Source organism: Oncorhynchus keta, chromosome 32 (assembly GCF_023373465.1).
Source record: "Oncorhynchus keta strain PuntledgeMale-10-30-2019 chromosome 32, Oket_V2, whole genome shotgun sequence".
NCBI lineage: Eukaryota > Metazoa > Chordata > Actinopteri > Salmoniformes > Salmonidae > Oncorhynchus > Oncorhynchus keta.
This window is the reverse complement of record NC_068452.1, coordinates 12795922-12815504: the sequence shown is the minus strand read 5'-3', so window position 1 is coordinate 12815504 and position 19583 is coordinate 12795922. Positions and strand designations below refer to the sequence as shown.

At 42.1% G+C, this 19583-nt stretch overlaps 2 protein-coding genes across 5 annotated transcripts in view; one reads left to right on the top strand and one right to left on the bottom strand.

Annotated features, from left to right (window-relative positions):
* The window catches only part of LOC118365099 (zinc finger protein ZFP2-like), a 323918-nt gene that overhangs the window by 123190 nt on the left and 181145 nt on the right, over nt 1-19583 (top strand). The window contains exon 1 of one of the 3 annotated variants that reach the window (XR_008088208.1): nt 7131-7761. The exons of the other annotated variants lie outside the window; for them this stretch is intronic. The gene's annotated coding sequence lies outside the window, so the exon portion shown is untranslated. Of the gene's footprint in view, nt 1-7130; nt 7762-19583 lie in introns of those variants that run through there. 3 annotated transcript variants of the gene reach the window in all.
* Nucleotides 1-19583, bottom strand: part of LOC118365129 (zinc finger protein 501-like) — a 309516-nt gene that overhangs the window by 259744 nt on the left and 30189 nt on the right. The window lies entirely within an intron of this gene.

The window sequence follows — 19583 nt, the reverse complement described above, 5'->3', positions numbered from 1 at the left end:
CTATGGGTCACAATCACAAAATACACATTTGTTATCAATAGCTATTTTAAATCTGTGTATAATAAACGTCTTTACAGGGTAGATTCTATGAATGAGTTTGTATGATATTTCTTTCAGCTTATTAGATACAATATTTACCAGACAACAACGAGACTTTGTTCCAGTTCACTTGTCCTAGGGCTGCATTCCAGTTAACTTGTTCTTGGGCTGCATTCCAGTTTACTTGTTCTAGGGCTGCATTCCAGTAGACTTGTCCTAGGGCTGCATTCCAGTAGACTTGTCCTAGGGCTGCATTCCAGTAGACTTGTCCTAGGGCTGCATTCCAGTAGACTTGTCCTAGGGCTGCATTCCAGTAGACTTGTCCTAGGGCTGCATTCCAGTAGACTTGTCCTAGGGCTGCATTCCAGTAGACTTGTCCTAGGGCTTCATTCCAGTAGACTTGTCCTAGGGCTGCATTCCAGTAGACTTGTCCTAGGGCTGCATTCCAGGTCACTTGTCCTAGGGCTGGATTCCAGGTCACTTGTCCTAGGGCTGCATTCCAGTACACTCGTCCTAGGGCTGCATTCCAGTACACTTGTCCTAGGGCTCCATTCCAGTTCACTTGTCCTAGGGCTGCATTCAACTCACTTGTCCTGGGGCTGCATTCCAGTTCACTTGTTCTTGGGCTGCATTCCAGTTCACTTGTTCTAGGGCTGCATTCCAGTACACTTGTCCTAGGGCTGCATTCCAGTACACTTGTCCTAGGGCTGCATTCAGTTCGCTTGTCCTAGGGCTGCATTCAACTCACTTGGCCTAGGACTGCATTCCAGACACTTGTCCTAGGGCTGCATTCCAGTTCACTTGTCCTAGGGCTGCATTCCAGTAGACTTGTTCTAGGGCTGCATTCCAGTAGACTTGTCCTAGGGCTGCATTCCAGTAGACTTGTCCTAGGGCTGCATTCCAGGTCACTTGTCCTAGGGCTGCATTCCAGTACACTTGTCCTAGGGCTGCATTCCAGTACACTTCTCCTAGGGCTGTATTCCAGGACACTTGTCCTAGGGCTGCATTCCAGACACTTGTCTTAGGGCTGCATTTTAGTTCACTTGTCCTAGGGCTGCATTCCATTTTACTTGTCCTAGGGCTGCATTCCAGGTCACTTGTCCTAGGGCTGCATTCCAGGTCACTTGTCCTAGGGCTGCATTCCAGTACACTTGTCCTAGGGCTGCATTCCAGTACACTTCTCCTAGGGCTGTATTCCAGACACTTGTCCTAGGGCTGCATTTTAGTTCACTTGTCCTAGGGCTGCATTCCATTTTACTTGTCCTAGGGCTGCATTCCAGGTCACTTGTCCTAGGGCTGCATTCCAGTACACTTCTCCTAGGGCTGTATTCCAGGACACTTGTCCTAGGGCTGCATTCCAGTACACTTCTCCTAGGGCTGCATTCCAGACTCTTGTCCTAGGGCTGCATTTTAGTTCACTTGTCCTAGGGCTGCATTTTAGTTCACTTGTCCTAGGGCTGCATTCCATTTTACTTGTCCTAGGGCTGCATTCCATATCACTTGTCCTAGGGCTGCATTCCAGCACACTTGTCCTAGGGCTGCATTCCAGTACACCTGTCTGAGGGCTGCATTCCAGTTCGCTTATCCTAGGGCTGCATTCCAGTTCACTTGTCTTAGGGCTGCATTCCAATACACTTGTCCTAGGGCTGCATTCAACCCACTTGTCCTAGGACTGCATTCAACTCACTTGTCCTAGGACTGCATTCCAGACACTTGTCCTAGGGCTGCATTTTAGTTCACTTGTCCTAGGGCTGCATTCCATTTTACTTGTCCTAGGGCTGCATTTTAGTTCACTTGTCCTAGGGCTGCATTTTAGTTCACTTGTCCTAGGGCTGCATTCCATTTTACTTGTCCTAGGGCTGCATTCCACACACTTGTCCTAGGGCTGCATTTGTTTACTTGTCCTAGGGCTGCATTTTATTTCACTTGTCCTAGGGCTGCATTCCATTTTATTTGTCCTAGGGCTGCATTTTAGTTCACTTGTCCTAGGGCTGCATTCCATTTTACTTGTCCTAGGGCTGCATTCCATTTCACTTGTCCTAGGGCTGCATTCCACTCACTTGTCCTAGGGCTGCATTTGTTTACTTGTCCTAGGGCTGCATTCCAGTACACTTGTCCTAGGGCTGCATTCCAATATACTTGTCCTAGGGCTGAATTTCAGGTCACTTGTCCTAGGGCTGCATTCCAGGCCACTTGTCCTAGGGCTGCATTCCAGTACATTTTAGCAGAGGGAATAGTAACATATTGACATAGTTTCCTTATTATTACATTTCTAGTTTCCTTACATACATGTTATTACATTTCTAGTTTCCTTATATACATGTTATTATATTTCTAGTTTCCTTATATACATGTTATTACATTTCTAGTTTAAAATGTCAATTCCTTCTAGTTGTATTGAGGCTACAAAATCCTCAACAGTTGCACTTGGAGTATTGTTATATTCTCCTAAACGAAGAATAGCACCTTTAGGGACAACCATAACAACAATGTGATACTCCTCGGGAGTGAATGTAACATTGTGTGTTCTAATAAATTCTGTATAATCATATAGTTGTCCATCATTATTCAATAATGGGGCAGCAGGGTAGCCTAGTGGCTCGAGCATTGGAATAGTAACCGGAAGGTTGCAAGCTCAAACCCCTGAGCTGACATGGTACAAATCTGTCATTCTGCCCCTGAACAGGCAGGAAACCCACAGTTCCTAGGCCATCATTGAAAATAAGAATTTGTTCTTAACTGACTTGCCTAGTTAAATAAAGGTTAATAATAATAATAATAATAATAATAATAATAGTAATAATAATAATAATAATTATAATAATAATAATAATTGTTTAACCCAAATAATGTTGTTGTCAAACCAGTTCTGGAAAATGTCTTTATTATGTCTTTATTATTCCAGATTGTATACCTATGGGGGGAATATTGTGTTTGTACATGAGGTTCCAAGTTAGAAGTACTTGTTATTAATGGAAGTTAGCTAGATTAATTTTACCCATATCAAAGTTGCATTTGAGTAATAATTCTAGACCACCAATCTGTTGGAATATTAAATTAGGGATTATATTCCAAATGCAATCCTTATTTCTTAAATAGTTTTGTTTCCATTTAATCTTAAATATTATATCAGAGGTTTTAAAATCTAGAGCATTCAGCCCTCCCTCACCTTGATAGCTACATATTACCGCTTTTCGAAAATAATGAGGTTTATTCCTCCATATGAAGTTAAATCATTTAGCATCAACCATTTTAGTTACTGACAGAGGAACATCTAAGGCAAGGGAGGTAATAAACTAATCTGGACCTTCAGATTTTGTTAAAAGTTCACGTCCAGATAAAGACAGATTTCTTAATAACCAGAAGTTAAATCTCTTCCCAATTTTCTCTACAATAGGAGATACAATAGGAGATATTTCTTTCTGATCTTTGCTAACTGTAATACCAAGATACTTCATCACATCTTTTACAGGGATATTACATACTGAGTTTAAGTCATATCTTTTCAACGCAAATAATTCACATTTCCTAATATTCAGAGATAAACCTGATACATGTGTGAAGGCATTAATTGCTTTCTTGACTTCATTATGATCTTTCAAAAAAATGGTGGTGTCGTCCAATTGTCTTGTATAATATCTTTGGCATCCATCTTGAAATGATCATCTTCCAACAGTCTACGATTGAGTTTCCAATAACTCTGATTCGGTTTAACTTTAGATCCATTCATCTTTAAAGATAAGAATATAACTTTATGATCAGTAAGAATTGATGGTTCAATTGATACCTTGACTACAGAATTATCTAATGAATTAGAACAGGGCTCCGGGCAGCCGAGCGGAAATGGAGGAAAACTCGTCTCCCTGCGGACCTGGCATCCTTTCACTCCCTCCTCTCTACATTTTCCTCCTCTGTCTCTGCTGCTAAAGCCACTTTCTACCACTCTAAATTCCAAGCATCTGCCTCTAACCCTAGGAAGCTCTTTGCCACCTTCTCCTCCCTCCTGAATCCTCCTCCCCCTCCCCCCCCTCCTCCCTCTCTGCAGATGACTTCGTCAACCATTTTGAAAAGAAGGTCGACGACATCCGATCCTCGTTTGCTAAGTCAAACGACACCGCTGGTTCTACTCACACTGCCCTACCCTGTGCTCTGACCTCTTTCTCCCCTCTCTCTCCAGATGAAATCTCGCGTCTTGTGACGGCCGGCCGCCCAACAACCTGCCCGCTCGACCCTATCCCCTCCTCTCTTCTCCAGACCATTTCCGGAGACCTTCTCCCTTACCTCACCTCGCTCATCAACTCATCCCTGACCGCTGGCTACGTCCCTTCCGTCTTCAAGAGAGCGAGAGTTGCACCCCTTCTGAAAAAACCTACACTCGATCCCTCCGATGTCAACAACTACAGACCAGTATCCCTTCTTTCTTTTCTCTCCAAAACTCTTGAACGTGCCGTCCTTGGCCAGCTCTCCCGCTATCTCTCTCAGAATGACCTTCTTGATCCAAATCAGTCAGGTTTCAAGACTAGTCATTCAACTGAGACTGTTCTTCTCTGTATCACGGAGGCGCTCCGCACTGCTAAAGCTAACTCTCTCTCCTCTGCTCTCATCCTTCTAGACCTATCGGCTGCCTTCGATACTGTGAACCATCAGATCCTCCTCTCCACCCTCTCCGAGTTGGGCATCTCCCGGCGCGGCCCACGCTTGATTGCGTCCTACCTGACAGGTCGCTCCTACCAGGTGGCGTGGCGAGAATCTGTCTCCTCACCACGTGCTCTCACCACTGGTGTCCCCAGGGCTCTGTTCTAGGCCCTCTCCTATTCTCGCTATACACCAAGTCACTTGGCTCTGTCATAACCTCACATGGTCTCTCCTATCATTGCTATGCAGACGACACACAATTAATCTTCTCCTTTCCCCCTTCTGATGACCAGGTGGCGAATCGCATCTCTGCATGTCTGGCAGACATATCAGTGTGGATGACGGATCACCACCTCAAGCTGAACCTCGGCAAGACGGAGCTGCTCTTCCTTCCGGGGAAGGACTGCCCGTTCCATGATCTCGCCATCACGGTTGACAACTCCATTGTGTCCTCCTCCCAGAGCACTAAGAACCTTGGCGTGATCCTGGACAACACCCTGTCGTTCTCAACTAACATCAAGGCGGTGGCCCGTTCCTGTAGGTTCATGCTCTACAACATCCGCAGAGTACGACCCTGCCTCACACAGGAAGCGGCGCAGGTCCTAATCCAGGCACTTGTCATTTCCCGTCTGGATTACTGCAACTCGCTGTTGGCTGGGCTCCCTGCCTGTGCCATTAAACCCCTACAACTCATCCAGAACGCCGCAGCCCGTCTGGTGTTCAACCTTCCCAAGTTCTCTCACGTCACCCCGCTCCTCCGCTCTCTCCACTGGCTTCCAGTTGAAGCTCGCATCCGCTACAAGACCATGGTGCTTGCCTACGGAGCTGTGAGGGGAACGGCACCTCAGTACCTCCAGGCTCTGATCAGGCCCTACACCCAAACAAGGGCACTGCGTTCATCCACCTCTGGCCTGCTCGCCTCCCTACCACTGAGGAAGTACAGTTCCCGCTCAGCCCAGTCAAAAATGTTCGCTGCTCTGGCCCCCCAATGGTGGAACAAACTCCCTCACGACGCCAGGACAGCGGAGTCAATCACCACCTTCCGGAGACACCTGAAACCCCACCTCTTTAAGGAATACCTAGGATAGGATAAAGTAATCCTTCTCACCCCCCCCCCTTAAAAGATTTAGATGCACTATTGTAAAGTGGCTGTTCCACTGGATGTCATAAGGTGAATGCACCAATTTGTAAGTCGCTCTGGATAAGAGCGTCTGCTAAATGACTTAAATGTAATGTAAATGTAGAAATCAACCAGAAGTCAATTCTTGACTGTCTGGACACACGTCCTTGTTACTCCAAGTGAATTCCTTATTATCAGGATATTTACATCTCCAAATAACGACTAATCCAAGACATAGATTATTAAACTCAGGATTAACTGGATCTGTTTGGAGGGGGATATCTGGCAATCATCACATTAGGTACAGAATTAAAATCTCCACCTAAGATAATTTTGATATCCTGAAATACACCTATAACTCTATTAATTTCTTCTTCAAATTCTTGAAATAATATCATATTGTTTTATTTGTTGTTGGATGCATAAATATTCCCTAAAAAAACATTTCACTGTTGAAATTTACTGTTAAAATGAACCAATAGTCCATCTGTAAACAGCCCATCTATCTACCTACCTCATCCCCATACAGTATTTATTCATTTATCTTGCTCCTTTGCACCCCAGTATCTCTACTTGCACATTCATCTTCTGCACATCTACCATTCCAGTGTTTAATTGCTATATTGTAATTACTTTGCCACCATGGCCTATTTATTGCCTTAACTCCCTTATCCTACCTCATTTGCACACACTGTGTATAGATTTTTCTATTGTGTTATTGACTGAACGTTTGTTTATTCCACGTGTAACTGTGTTGTTGTTTGAGTTGCACTGCTTTGCTTTATCTTGGCCAAGTCTCAGTTGTAAATGAGAACTTGTTCTAAACGGGATATTCTAGAATATACTATATAGCCTAGAAACCTGGTTAAATTATCGTTATGACCTCATGGATGAATTCTAGAATATTAAACTATCTAGCCTAGAAACCTGGTTAAACTATCATTATGACATCATGGACGAATTCTAGAATATACTATATATTATAAAAACTTGGTTAAACTATCATTATGACATCATGGAGGAATTCTAGAATATACTATATATTCTAGAAACTTGGTTAAACTATTATGACATCATGGAGGAATTCTAGAATATACTATATACTATCTGGCCTACCTGGTTTAAATAAAGGTGAAATAACAGATATGTGATAATTCAACAACATAACTGGTTGTGCTTATAGGTTACCAGATCTTCAATACAACTAAGTTTAAGTCTTTAACCACACTGTATCGTTACACTGGTGAGTAAAAACGAATGCTTCCTACACTTTAACTTGTCTGAATATTAAATATACGTTTTACTCAACTGCGTTACCCACTCCAGTCAACAGATGGCGATGTGGGAATTACGGCAATGCTGCTGGTGTGACTTATGATCTAGTGGACGGAACGCTTCTTTCAACAGCAACAACAACAGTTAGTCAGACACCTCGGTAGCTTGCAAGACAAAATAGACGAACCAATAAAGTTATTTCGACGCTTAAGTGTTTATTATGCACTGTGTTTAAAATCACTCCTGTCGTCTAGTTAGTTATCCGATTTCATTTCATATTTACGGTGTTGTTATTATTAGTCAGCTAGCGGGCTGGTTAAGTTAGCATTAGCCTAGCTAGCTAACATCCCCGACCATGCGGCCACTAAGCTACTCCCCTGCTAAAGAAGAGAAGGGCTGCTGGACGGAGGAAGATGAGGCTGTTACAATACAACAACAAGTAGAGGGTGAGGCTGTTACAGTGAAAAAAGAAGAGAAAGACGTTTCAGTGAAAGAAGAGGAAGACTCGTTCAGAGTGAAAGAAGAGGAGGATGTTACAGTAAAAGGAGAGAAGGATGAATTTTATGGTGTGAAAGAAGAGGTGGAGGAGATGACTGTTACATCCACAAAGGAGGAGGAAACTGGATATCTGGGCCCGGTTTCCCAAACGCATCTTAAGGGTTCTAACGGTGAACGGGCCCTGATTAACACTAGTAAGTACTGTCTTAAAAAACAGTGGCACAAACTCTACAGTTGTAGAACTGATGTTTGGTGTTAAAGCGGAAATATGCAATTGCTACATCCGTATTGTGACTTTTTGATTATTTAGTTATAGCCATTGATTCTTGAAGTGTATTAACACATGCCTCATGAGCTCATGATCTGCTTTACCAAAGACGTTTTTTAACTCAAGTGTTTAGAAACAATTCCCGCTTTAACACCACTGTATAACCTCAACATGGGGTTAAAACTGTTATGTTGATATCATGGATGGGTCAGTCCTTTCATCCATAGGTCTGTCTATGAATTTTGAAAGTAGTTACATTTCTCCAACCCCATCTTATTACCAAAATAGTTGTGGAATAACATATTTGTTATTGTTTGAACTGCAGATTGCTGGGTTGTGTGTTTTTTTAAACAGCAACAAAATGGCTACCCAGATGCTTGGTTTGGTAAACAGCTGAGGGATGGGGCAAGGAAAAGTGTTACCACTCTCACATTCATAGGTTACGGTTACTACAATAGATTTCTCTAACACCCAGCGACCTTGTCAAGAAGTTCAAAAAACTTGGCGTAACAGTTATAAGGTGTCGGCTTAACAGTCACTGGACCCAGGTTTGAGTTCAGCTCAGGACTACCCCCTGAATTCACTACACTATGAATACAACGACTGGCCATCCATGAGGTCAAAATGACTGTTTTAAACAGATTGAGGCTATATGATATATTCTATAAATGTCAGTGTCGATTTCCTGTGGGGGCAAATTATTAGAGCTGTTTAAGTCATTGTATTACATTTACATTTAAGTCATTTAGCAGACGCTCTTGTATAATATTCAGCTAATTTGTTTCGTGCCATTACATTAGATTCAATTACATTAATGAATTGGTTTTAAACCCTCAACGTTGGTGCCTTGACAGATTTGTAAAAAATGGTTTGTCATGAAACATTTATTTATCTAAATGTAACCTTTATTTAACTAGGCAAGTCTGTTTAAGAACAAAATCTTATTTACAATGACTACCTACCCCGGACGACGCTGGGCCAATTGTGCGCCACCCTATGGGACTCCCAATCACGGCCAGTTGTGATACAGCTTGGATTTGATATATATATATATATGCCATTTATATATATGCCATTTAGCTGACGCTTTTATCCAAAGCGACTTACAGTCATGTGTGCATACATTCTACGTATGGGTGGTCCCGGGAATCGAACCCACTACCCTGGCGTTACAAGCGCCATGCTCTACCAACTGAGCCACAGAAGGACCAGGGTGTCTGTAGTGACTCCTCAAGCACTGAGATGCAGTGTCTGCTGCGCCTTCTGGGAGCCCCAAAATCATGTTCTAGTGTTGTCCACAACTAAAATACATCTTGGTCAACCAAGAGTCATCTAATTTTTACCAATCGCCCCATGTGTTTTTATAAAATCTATATGTACTGAACGTATGATGCTTTATGCACGCTGTTTGATTAAATAAATAAGACATACAAATGACTCGGAGGGAGCCAGTCATCAATATAACCTGACTAGGAGGGAGCCAGTCATCGACATAACCTGACTAAATAATTTCAGAGTTTGCTAAATCCAATGGTTTTTAACTGAGTGTCATCTTTTAATCCAAGATGGCGTAGCAGTAAGACGTGTTTGGTGTAAATGTTTTTTTTCTTTTCGTCTTTTTGTATTAATTGCAATATATTTCAATCTCTTTTTCCATTTTAAAATTAAATATACCTTCCAATCTCTAGTGGCTCCTTATGTTAAGCTGGGAAAACTGTTTTCATGGGAACAGAAATACAAAATAATTTCGTAAGCTCTGGACGTTTGCACCGGAGTGGCTATAGTGGCTAATGCCCTGACACTCAGTTAAAAACCGTTGGATTTAGAAAGCTCTGAAATTATTTAGTATTTCTGTTCCCACAAACTGTTTTCCCAGCGTAGCATGAGGAGCCACGAATTGATACATAGTTCAAGTGCATTTCAGAATACAAAAAACTGTCCGACAGCAAGATCCTGTATTTAGGTTGAAGTTCATCATATGCTAGCTTCGGGACAAGGGCGTCACCGACGTCTGGCAAAGGCCGGTTGAGGGCACATCGGATGGAATTGCGTCGGCAGACCAGTCGTGATGGATCGGCGGGGCTCCATGTCGGCAAAGGGTCCAGGCCAATTAGTAAAATGTGAATTGTAGCTGGAGTCATTTTGTTTGCTAGCCGGGAAATGCACCTGGGATAGAGGCTAACTGGTGCTAGCGTAGTAATGACTACCTAACGGCTTCCCTGGTTCATATATTCCTGTTCACTGGACCCTATGATCACTTGGCTACATAGCTGATGCCTGCTGGACTGTTCATTAATCACGGTACTCCATTTTGTTTATCTGTCGGCCTCGAACTCATCCCCTGTGTGTCGTTAACCGACCCTCTCTGCCCGTTCATTGCCATTTTACCTGTTGTTGTCTTACCCGTTGTTGTCTTAGCTAGCTCTCCCAATCAACACCTGTGATTGCTTTATGCATTGCTTTATTTATCTCTGTCACTATGCCTTGTATACTGTTGTTTAGGGTAGTTATCATTGTTTTATTTTACTGCGCAGCCCCTAGTCCCACTCAACATGCCTCCAAGAACTCTTTTGTCCCACCTCCCACACTTGCAGTGACCTCACCTAGCATAACTGGTGCCTCCAGAGATGCAACCTCTCTTATCGTCACTCAATGCCTAGGTTTACCTCCACTGTACTCGCACCCTACCATACCCCTGTCTGTACATCATGCCTTGAATCTATCCTGCCATGCCCAGAAATCTGCTCCTTTAATTCTCTGTTCCCAACGCACTAGACAACCAGTTCTGATAGCCTTTAGCCGTACCCTCATCCTACTCCTCTGTTCCTGGGGTGATGTAGAGGTTAACCCAGGCCCTGTGTGTCCCAGGCACTCTCATTTGTTGACTTCTTTAATCATAAAAACATTGGTTTCATGCATGTTAACATCAGAAGCCTCCTCCCTAAGTTTGTTTTACTCACTGCTTTAGCACACTCCACCAACCTTGATGTCCTTGCCATTTCTGAATCCTTTGGAAGGCCACCAAAAATTCTGAAATTTCCATCCCCATCGACAACATTTTTCGTCTAGATATAACTGCCAAAGGGGGAGGAGATGCAATCTACTGCAGAAATGGCATGCAAAGTTCTGTCATACTTTCCAGGTCTACACCCAAACAGTTTGAGCTTTTAATTTTAAAAATGAATCTCTCCAGAAATAAGTCTCTCACTGTTGCTGCTTATTATAGACCCCCCCTCTCAGTTCCCTGCTGTGCTCTGGACACCATATGTCAATTGATTTCCCCCCAACTATCTTCAGAGTTCTTTCTGTTGGGTGACCTAAACTGGGATATGCTGAACACCCCGGCCGTCCTACAAACATGGGCACCCTCATAGATATTATCCTGACCAGCTTTTACTCCAAATACACCTGCTTTCAATCAGGATCTCAGCGATCACCCCCTAATTGCCTGCATCCGTTATGGATCCGCGGTCAAACGACCACCCCTCATCACTGGCAAACGCTCCCTAAAACACTTCTGCAAGCAGGCCTTTCTAATCAACCTGGCCCGGGTGTCCTCGAAGGATATTGACCTCATCCCGTCAGAAGAGGATGCCTGGTTGTTCTTTAAAAGTAATTTCCTCACCACCTTAAATAAGTGTGCCCCTTTAAAAAAATGTAGAACTAAGAACAGATATAGCCCTTGTTTCACTCTAGACCTGACTGCTCTCGACCAGCACAAAAACATCCTGTGGCGTACTGCACTAGCATCGAATAGTCTCCGTGATATGCAAAACAGAAATGTGCATCCTGTAGCTCGAACTTTAAAAGGTTTTGGGACACTGTAAAGTCCATGGAGAATAAGAGAACATCATCCCAGCTGCCCACTGCACTGATGTTAGGAAACACTGTCACCACCGATAACTCCACAATAATCAATCATTTCAATAAGCATTTCTCGACAGCTGGCCATGCTTTCCTTCTGGCTACCCCAACCCCGGCCACAGCTCCCCACCCCCCGCAGCTACTTGCCCAAGCCTCCCCAGCTTCTCCTTCACCCAAATCCAGATAGCTGATGTTCTGAAAGAGTTGCAAAACCTGGACCTGTACAAATCAGCTGGGATAGACATTCTGGATCCTCTCTTTCTCAAAATATCCGCCGCCAATGTGGCAACCCCTATTACTAGTCTGTTCAACCTCTCTTTCTTATTGTCTGAGATTCCTAAAGATTGGAACACTTCCGCGGTCATCCCCCTCTTCAAAGGGGGTGACACTCTAGACCCAAACTGTTACAGGCCTATATCCATCCTGCCCTGCCTTTCTAAAGTCTTCAAAAGCCAAGTTAACAAACAGATCACTGACCATTTTGAATCACACCGTACCTTCTCCGCTGTGCAATCCGGTTTCCGAGCTGGTCACGGGTGCGCCTCAGCCACGCTCAAGGACCTAAACGATATCATAACCGCCATCGATAAGAGACAATACTCTGTCGCTGTCTTCATCAACCTGGCCAAGGCTTTCGACTCTGTCAATCACCGTATTCTTATCGGCAGACTCAACAGCCTTGGTTTCTCAAATGACTGACTTGCCTGGTTCACCAACTTCTTCTCAGACAGGGTTCAGATTGTCAAATCGGAGGGCCTGTTGTACGGACCTCTGGCAGTCTCTATGTGGTACCACAGGGTTCAATTCTCGGGCCGACTCTTTTCTCTGTATATACCAACTTATTCCTTGATCCACCTTTACGCAGACGGCACCATTCTGTATACATCTGTATACATTTTGGACACTGTTAATTTATTGGTGACAGGGGGGCAGTATTGAGTAGCTTGGATGAATAAGGTGCCCAGAGTAAACTGCCTCCTACTCTGTCCCAGATGCTAATATATGCATATTATTGTTAGTATTGGATAGAAAACACTTTGAAGTTTCTAAAACTGTTTGAATGATGTCTGTGAGTATAACAGAACTCATATGGCAGTCGAAAACCTGAGACAAAACCTACCAGGAAGTGGGAAAAACTGAGGTTTGTAGTTTCAATTAAGTGATTGCCTATCCAATATGCTGTGTCTATGGGGCCAGATTGCACTTCCCAAGGCATCCAGCAGATGTCAACAGTCTTTAGAAAGTTGTTTGAGGCTTCTATTATGGAAGGGGGTCGAATAAGAGCTGTTTCAAAAAGTGGACTAAGCTGTGGCCAATCAGTTGTTTACTGCGCGGTCACGCCGGTCCCCCTTTTTCCTCTGTAATGAATACGCTATTGTCCGGTTGGAAAATTATTGAAGATTTATTATCAAAAAAGACCCGAAGACCCTATTGATTGTTAACATCGGTTGACATGTTTCTACAAACTGTAATGGAACTCTTGACTTCTCGTCTGGATTTTGCACTCACACATTGTGCCTTTGGAATAGTGAACTAGCCACGCGAACCAAACGGAGGTATGTGGACATAAATATGGATGAAATCAAACAAAACAAACAGTTCTTGTGGGAGTCCTGGGAGTGCTTTCCGACAAAGATCAGCAAAGCTAAGTGAAGATCTATAATGCTCCACATTTTGGTAACTGTATAGCTTGCTTTTGTGGCTGAACGCTGTTCTCAGATTATTGAATGTTGTGCTTTTGCCGTAAAGCTTTTTTGAAATCTGACACAGCGGTTGCATTAAGAACAAGTTTATCTTTAATTCTATGTAAAACATGTATCTTTCATCAAAGTTTGAGTATTTCTGTTCTTTGATGTGGCTCTGCAATTTCTCTGGATGTTTGAGGCATTTCTGAACATGACGCCAATGTAAACTGAGGTTTTTGGATATAAATATGAACTCGATCGAACAAAACATATATGTATTGTGTAACATTGAGACCGTGGAGTGTCATCTGATGAAGATTATCAAAGGTTAGGGATTCATTTATCTATATTTCTTTCTGTGCTTTCTGTGACTAGTTGCTGACCTAACATAATGATATGTTCTGCTTTCGCCGAAAAGCCTTTTTGAAATCGGACACTGTGGTTGGATTAACGAGAAGTGTATCTTTAAAATGGTGTAAAGTGTATATCCAAAAATCTCAGTTTACATTGGCGCGTTAAGTGTAGTAATGCTTTGATTCCAAAACATAAGGTGATTCTGCAGAAATACTCATAATAAACATTGATAAAAGATACAACTGTTATTCACAGAATTAAAGATGGAATTCTCCTTAATGCTCTGCTCTGCCAGATTTAAAAAAAAACTTTACGGAAAAAGCATAATCTGAGAACGACGCTCAGAACCCAAAACAGCCAGAAGAATATCCACCATTTTGGAGTACAGAAGTTAGAAATTACACCATAAATATTCACTTACCTTTGATGATCTTCATCAGAAGGCACTCCCAGGAATCCCAGTTCAACAATAAATGACTGATTTGTAACACAAATTTTCATAAAGCCTGTCATTTAAGTCCAAATATCCACTTGTTGTTAGCTTGTTCAGCCCAGAAATCCATCTTCATGAGGCGCAGGCACTTCGTCCAGACAAAAACTCGAGAAGTTCCTTTACAGTCCTTTAGAAACATGTCAAACGATGTATGGAATCAATCTTTAGGATGTTTTTAACATAAAACACCAACCGGCGAATTCTTTTGTCTGAAGAAAAGCACTGGAATGAGAGGTAACTCTTCTTCTTTTTAAATTTTTTAACCTTTATTTAACTAGGCAAGTCAGTTAACTTCTTGCGTCGAGCCAACCCGGATCCGGGATCATGACTACAGCCTCAAGCCCATTACCATAACGCAACGTTAACTATTCATGAAAATCGCAAATGAAATGGAATCAATATGCTAGCTCTCATGCTTAGCCTTTTGTTAACAACACTGTCATCTCAGATTTTCTAAAATATGCTTCTCTACCATAGCAAAACTAGCATTTAGCGTTAGCATTTAGCTTTAGCATCACCAGGCAACAATTTTCACAAAAACCAGCAAAAACATTCAATAAATCATTTACCTTTGAAGAACTTTGGATGTTTTCAATGAGACTCTCAGTTAGATAGCAAATGTTCAGTTTTCCTGAAAGATTATTTGTGCAGGAGAAATCGGTCCGTTTTCTGCGTCATGTTTGGCTACCAAAAAAAAACAAAAATTCAGTTATAAAAACGCCGAACTTTTTCCAAATAACTGCATAATATCGACTGAAACATGGCAAACGTTGTTTAGAATCAATCCTCAAGGTGTTTTTCTACATATCTCTTCAATGATGTATCGTTCCTGGAAGTTTGCTTCTCCCTCTGTATCGCAAGGTAAAATGAGTGACACTGACAATTGCCCACCAATTTAGACAAAGGACACCGGGCGGACACCTGGCAAATGTAGTCTCTTATGGCCAATCTTCCAATGATATGCCTACAAATACGTCACAATGCTGCAGACATCTTGGACGAACGGCAGAGGGCATAAGCTCGTTCACAGCACATTCACAGCCATATAAGGAGACGATAGTAAAACAGAGCTTCAAAAATTCAGCTAATTTCCTGTTTGAGGTTACATCTTGGTTTCGCCTGTAGCATCATTTCTGGGGCACTCACAGATAATATCTTTGCAGTTTTGAAAACGTCAGTGTTTTCTTTCCAAAGCTGCCAATTATATGCATAGTCAAGCATCTTTTCGTGACAAAATATGGCACGTTTTTTAATCCAATAATGACATAGCGTCCCCATAGGTTAAGAACAAATTCTTATTTTCAATGACGGCTAAGGAACAGTGGGTTAACTGCCTGTTCAGGGGCAGAACGACAGATTGGTACCGTGTCAGCTCGGGGATATGAACTTGCAACCTTTCGGTTACTAGTCCAACGCTCTAACCACTAGGTTACCCTGCTGCTCTGTCGTCTAGTGGAAGCCATAAGAAGTGAAACTTTATCCATATCTCACTCACAGACATCATTCAAACAGTTTTAGAAACTTCAGAGTGTTTTCTATCCAATAATAATAATATGTATATATTAGCATCTGGGACATAGCAGGCAGTTTACTCTGGGCACGCTATTCATCCAAAAGTGAAAATCCCAAAAAGGTTAACAAACCCCCAAACGAGCTTCAATGCCAAACAACACTCCTTCCATGGCCTCCAACTGCTCTTAAACGCTAGTAAAACTAAATGTATGCTTTTCAACCGATCGCTGCCCGTACCCGCACGTCCAGCATCACTACTCTGGACGGTTCGGACTTAGAAAATGTGGACAACTATAAATACCTATGTGTCTTGCTAGACTGTAAACTCTCCTTCCAGACTAATATTAAGCATTTCCCATCCAAAATTAAATCTAGAATCGGCTTCCAATTTTGCAACAAAGCCTCCTTCACTCACGCTGCAGAACACAAGCTCGTAAAACTGACTATCCTACCGATCCTTGACTTCAGTGATGTCATTTTCAAAATATCCTCCAACACTCTACACAGCAAACTGGATGCAGTCTATCACAGTGCCATCCGTTTTGTCACCATATCCCCATATACCACTGCTCTCGTCGGCTGGCCCTCGCTACATATTCGTCTCCAAACCCACTGGCTCCAGGTCATCTATAAGTCTTTGCAAGGCTGCCTTAACTCAGCTCACTGGTCACCATAGCATAGCACGTGCTCCAGGAAGTATATCTCACTGGTCATTCCCAAAGCCAACCCCTACTTTGGCCGCCTTTCCTTCCAGTTCACTGAAATCACTGAAGCTGGAGACTCTCCCTCGCTAACTTTAACCTCTAGTGTCACCCCATCCCGTGAACGGGACCGTTGTCATCATCTGACACGAATTAGCATAACGCAACGGACATAAATCTTCCAAGAAAATATTCATATTCATGACAATCACAAGTGAAATATATTGGAACACAGTTTAGCCTTTTGGTAATCACCCTGTCATCTCAGATTTTCAAAATATGCTTTACAGCCAAAGCTAGACAAGCATTTGTGTAAGTTTATTGATAGCCTAGCATAGCATTATGCCTTCCTAGCAGCAGGTAACCTTGTCACGGAAATCAGAAAAGCAATCAAATGAAATTGTTTACCTTTGATGAACTTCGGATGTTTTCACTCACGAGACTCCCAGGTAGATAGCCAAAGTTCATTTTTTCCCAAAAGGTTATTTTTGTAGGCGAAATAGCTCAGTTTGTTCTTCACGTTTGGCTGAGAAATCGATCATCGATCGGTCACGACAACGCCGAAAAATATTCCAAATTAGCTCCATAATATCGACAGAAACATGGCAAACGTTGTTTAGAATCAATCCTCAAGGTGTTTTTCAAATATCTATTCGATAATATATCCACCGGGACAATTGGTTTCTCAGTAGAAGCGATTGGAATAATGGCTACCTCTGTACTTTACGCAAGATTTTCTCCGGGGGCATCATGTGACCACTTGCGCAATGTAGCCCCCTACGGGTATTCTTCAACATAAATGCGTAAAACTATGTCACAATGCTGTAGACACTTTGGGGAATACGTAGAAAGCGTAAGCTGGTTCATAGCACATTCACAGCTCAATGGGGACTCATTGGCACGCAGCGCTTTCAAAATATGGGACACTTCCTGATTGGATTTTTCTCAGGCTTTCGCCTGCAACATCAGTTCTGTTATTCTCACAGACAATATCTTTACAGTTTTGGAAACGTTACTGTTTTCTATCCAAAGCTGTCAATTGTATGCATATTCTAGCATCTTGTCCTGACAAAATATCCTGTTTTTTTTCCAAAAATGAAAATAGTGCCCCTAGAGTCGCAACAGGTTTTAAGCATCAGCTATCTGAGCAGTTTACCGATCGCTGCAGCTGTACACAGCCCATCTGTAAATAGCCCATCCAACTGCCTACCTCATCCCCATTTTTTTATTAACTTTTTTTTTGCTCTTTTGCACACCAGTATTTCTACTTGCACATCATCATCTGCACATCCATAACTCCAGTGTTAATTTGTAATTACTTCGCTGCTATGGCCTATTTATTGCCTTACCTCCTTACTCCATTTGCACACACTGTATATAGACGTTCTATTGTTATTGACTGTACATTTGTTTATCCCAAGTGTATGTAACTCTGTTGTTCTCTTGTCGCACTGCTTTGCTTTATCTTGGCCAGGTCGCAGTTGTAAATGAGAACTTGTTCTCGACTGGCCTACCTGGTTAAATAAAGGTGAAATAATAATCTTAACTTTATTAGCAACACCCAAATGTATACTGTCATTAACACAGTTCTTCAATAATTACACATCATTCTTAATACTGTAGCAAACATTATATTAAGTAGGACATTCAAACAAGCCTTACAATTATAATCCAATGTAGTGTGAAATGTACTCATAAGCAACCTGGAAATGGAGGTTGCTCCCCTGAGTTTTCCCGCATTCACATTCAGAATACATTGTGAAAAACTCCAATCTTTGCTCACCATTTTTGCTCCAGGCAATTATACGGTGGGACAAAAAAGCATTTTGTCAGCCACCAATTGTGCAAGTTCTCCCACTTAAAAAGATGAGGCCTGTAATTTTCATCATAGGTACACTTCAACTATGACAGACAAAATGAGGAAAAAAAATCCAGAAAATCACATTGTAGGATTTTTAATGAATTTATTTGCAAATTACGGTGGAAAATAAGTATTTGTTCAATAACAAAAGTTTCTCAATACTTTGTTATATACCCTTTGTTGGCAATGACTGTTAGTATAATTTAATTATGCCAATGTGCTTTCATCAATTGAAAGCCCTTAATCTATTTTATGAGAATTTGTAAGATTTCTTGTTTGCATAAAATAGACGCAGACCAGTCTTTCAATAATAGGTAATAGAATTTATTCTCGGAGCGCGCGACCACTTAAACACGTGCAGCAGTTTATATACAGATCATGACGTCATTTCACTGCTTTAACAGAATCCCCTCCTCTCGACCGGGACAAAGTAAGGTGAAAAGTTAATTCTAACTTACTAACACACTCCCAGATAACTTTTGACCCCTCAACAATATCGATCACCACTGAACTGACAGTTTTAATTAACAGAAAACATAGGAATGCACTCACTGCCTTATCTAAAAACCCCAGAGCTAAGTTTCAGTAGGGTCAACCATAGGCTAACGACCTTATGTGTTTACACAGTCCACAACCCATTTGTTTCTACCTAGTTGGAATGGTGTTCATTAACTTATTACTCCTTGTCCGTGTCTCACAATCCCTTCTTATGAACTCATATTGTTAATCAGATATAATAAAACAGAGTATATCTTTACTTACAGTTCCATTTAAAATGATTTGTTCAGTCATATTAATCATAATTTCCTAACAATGACAGAGATCAAACTCTCAATACTTTGTTATATACCCTTTGTTGGCAATGACAGAGGTCAAATGTTTTCTGTAAGTCTTCACAAGGTTTTCACACACTGTTGCTGGTATTTTGGACCATTCCTCCATGCAGATCTCCTCTAGAGCAGTGATATATTGGGGCTGTTGCTGGGCAACACAGACTTTCAACTCCCTCCAAAGATTTGCTTTGGGGTTGAGATCTGGAGACTGGCTAGGCCACTCCAGGACCTTGAAATGCTTCTTACGAAGCCACTTTTTGTTGCCCAGGCGGTGTGTTTGGGATCATTGTCATGCTGAAAGACCCAGCCACGTTTCATCTTCAATGCCCTTGCTGATGGTAGGCTTTGTTACTTTGGTCCCAGCTCTCTGCAGGTCATTCACTAGGTCCCCCCGTGTGGTTCTGGGATTTTTCCTCACCGTTCTTGTGATCATTTTGACCCCACG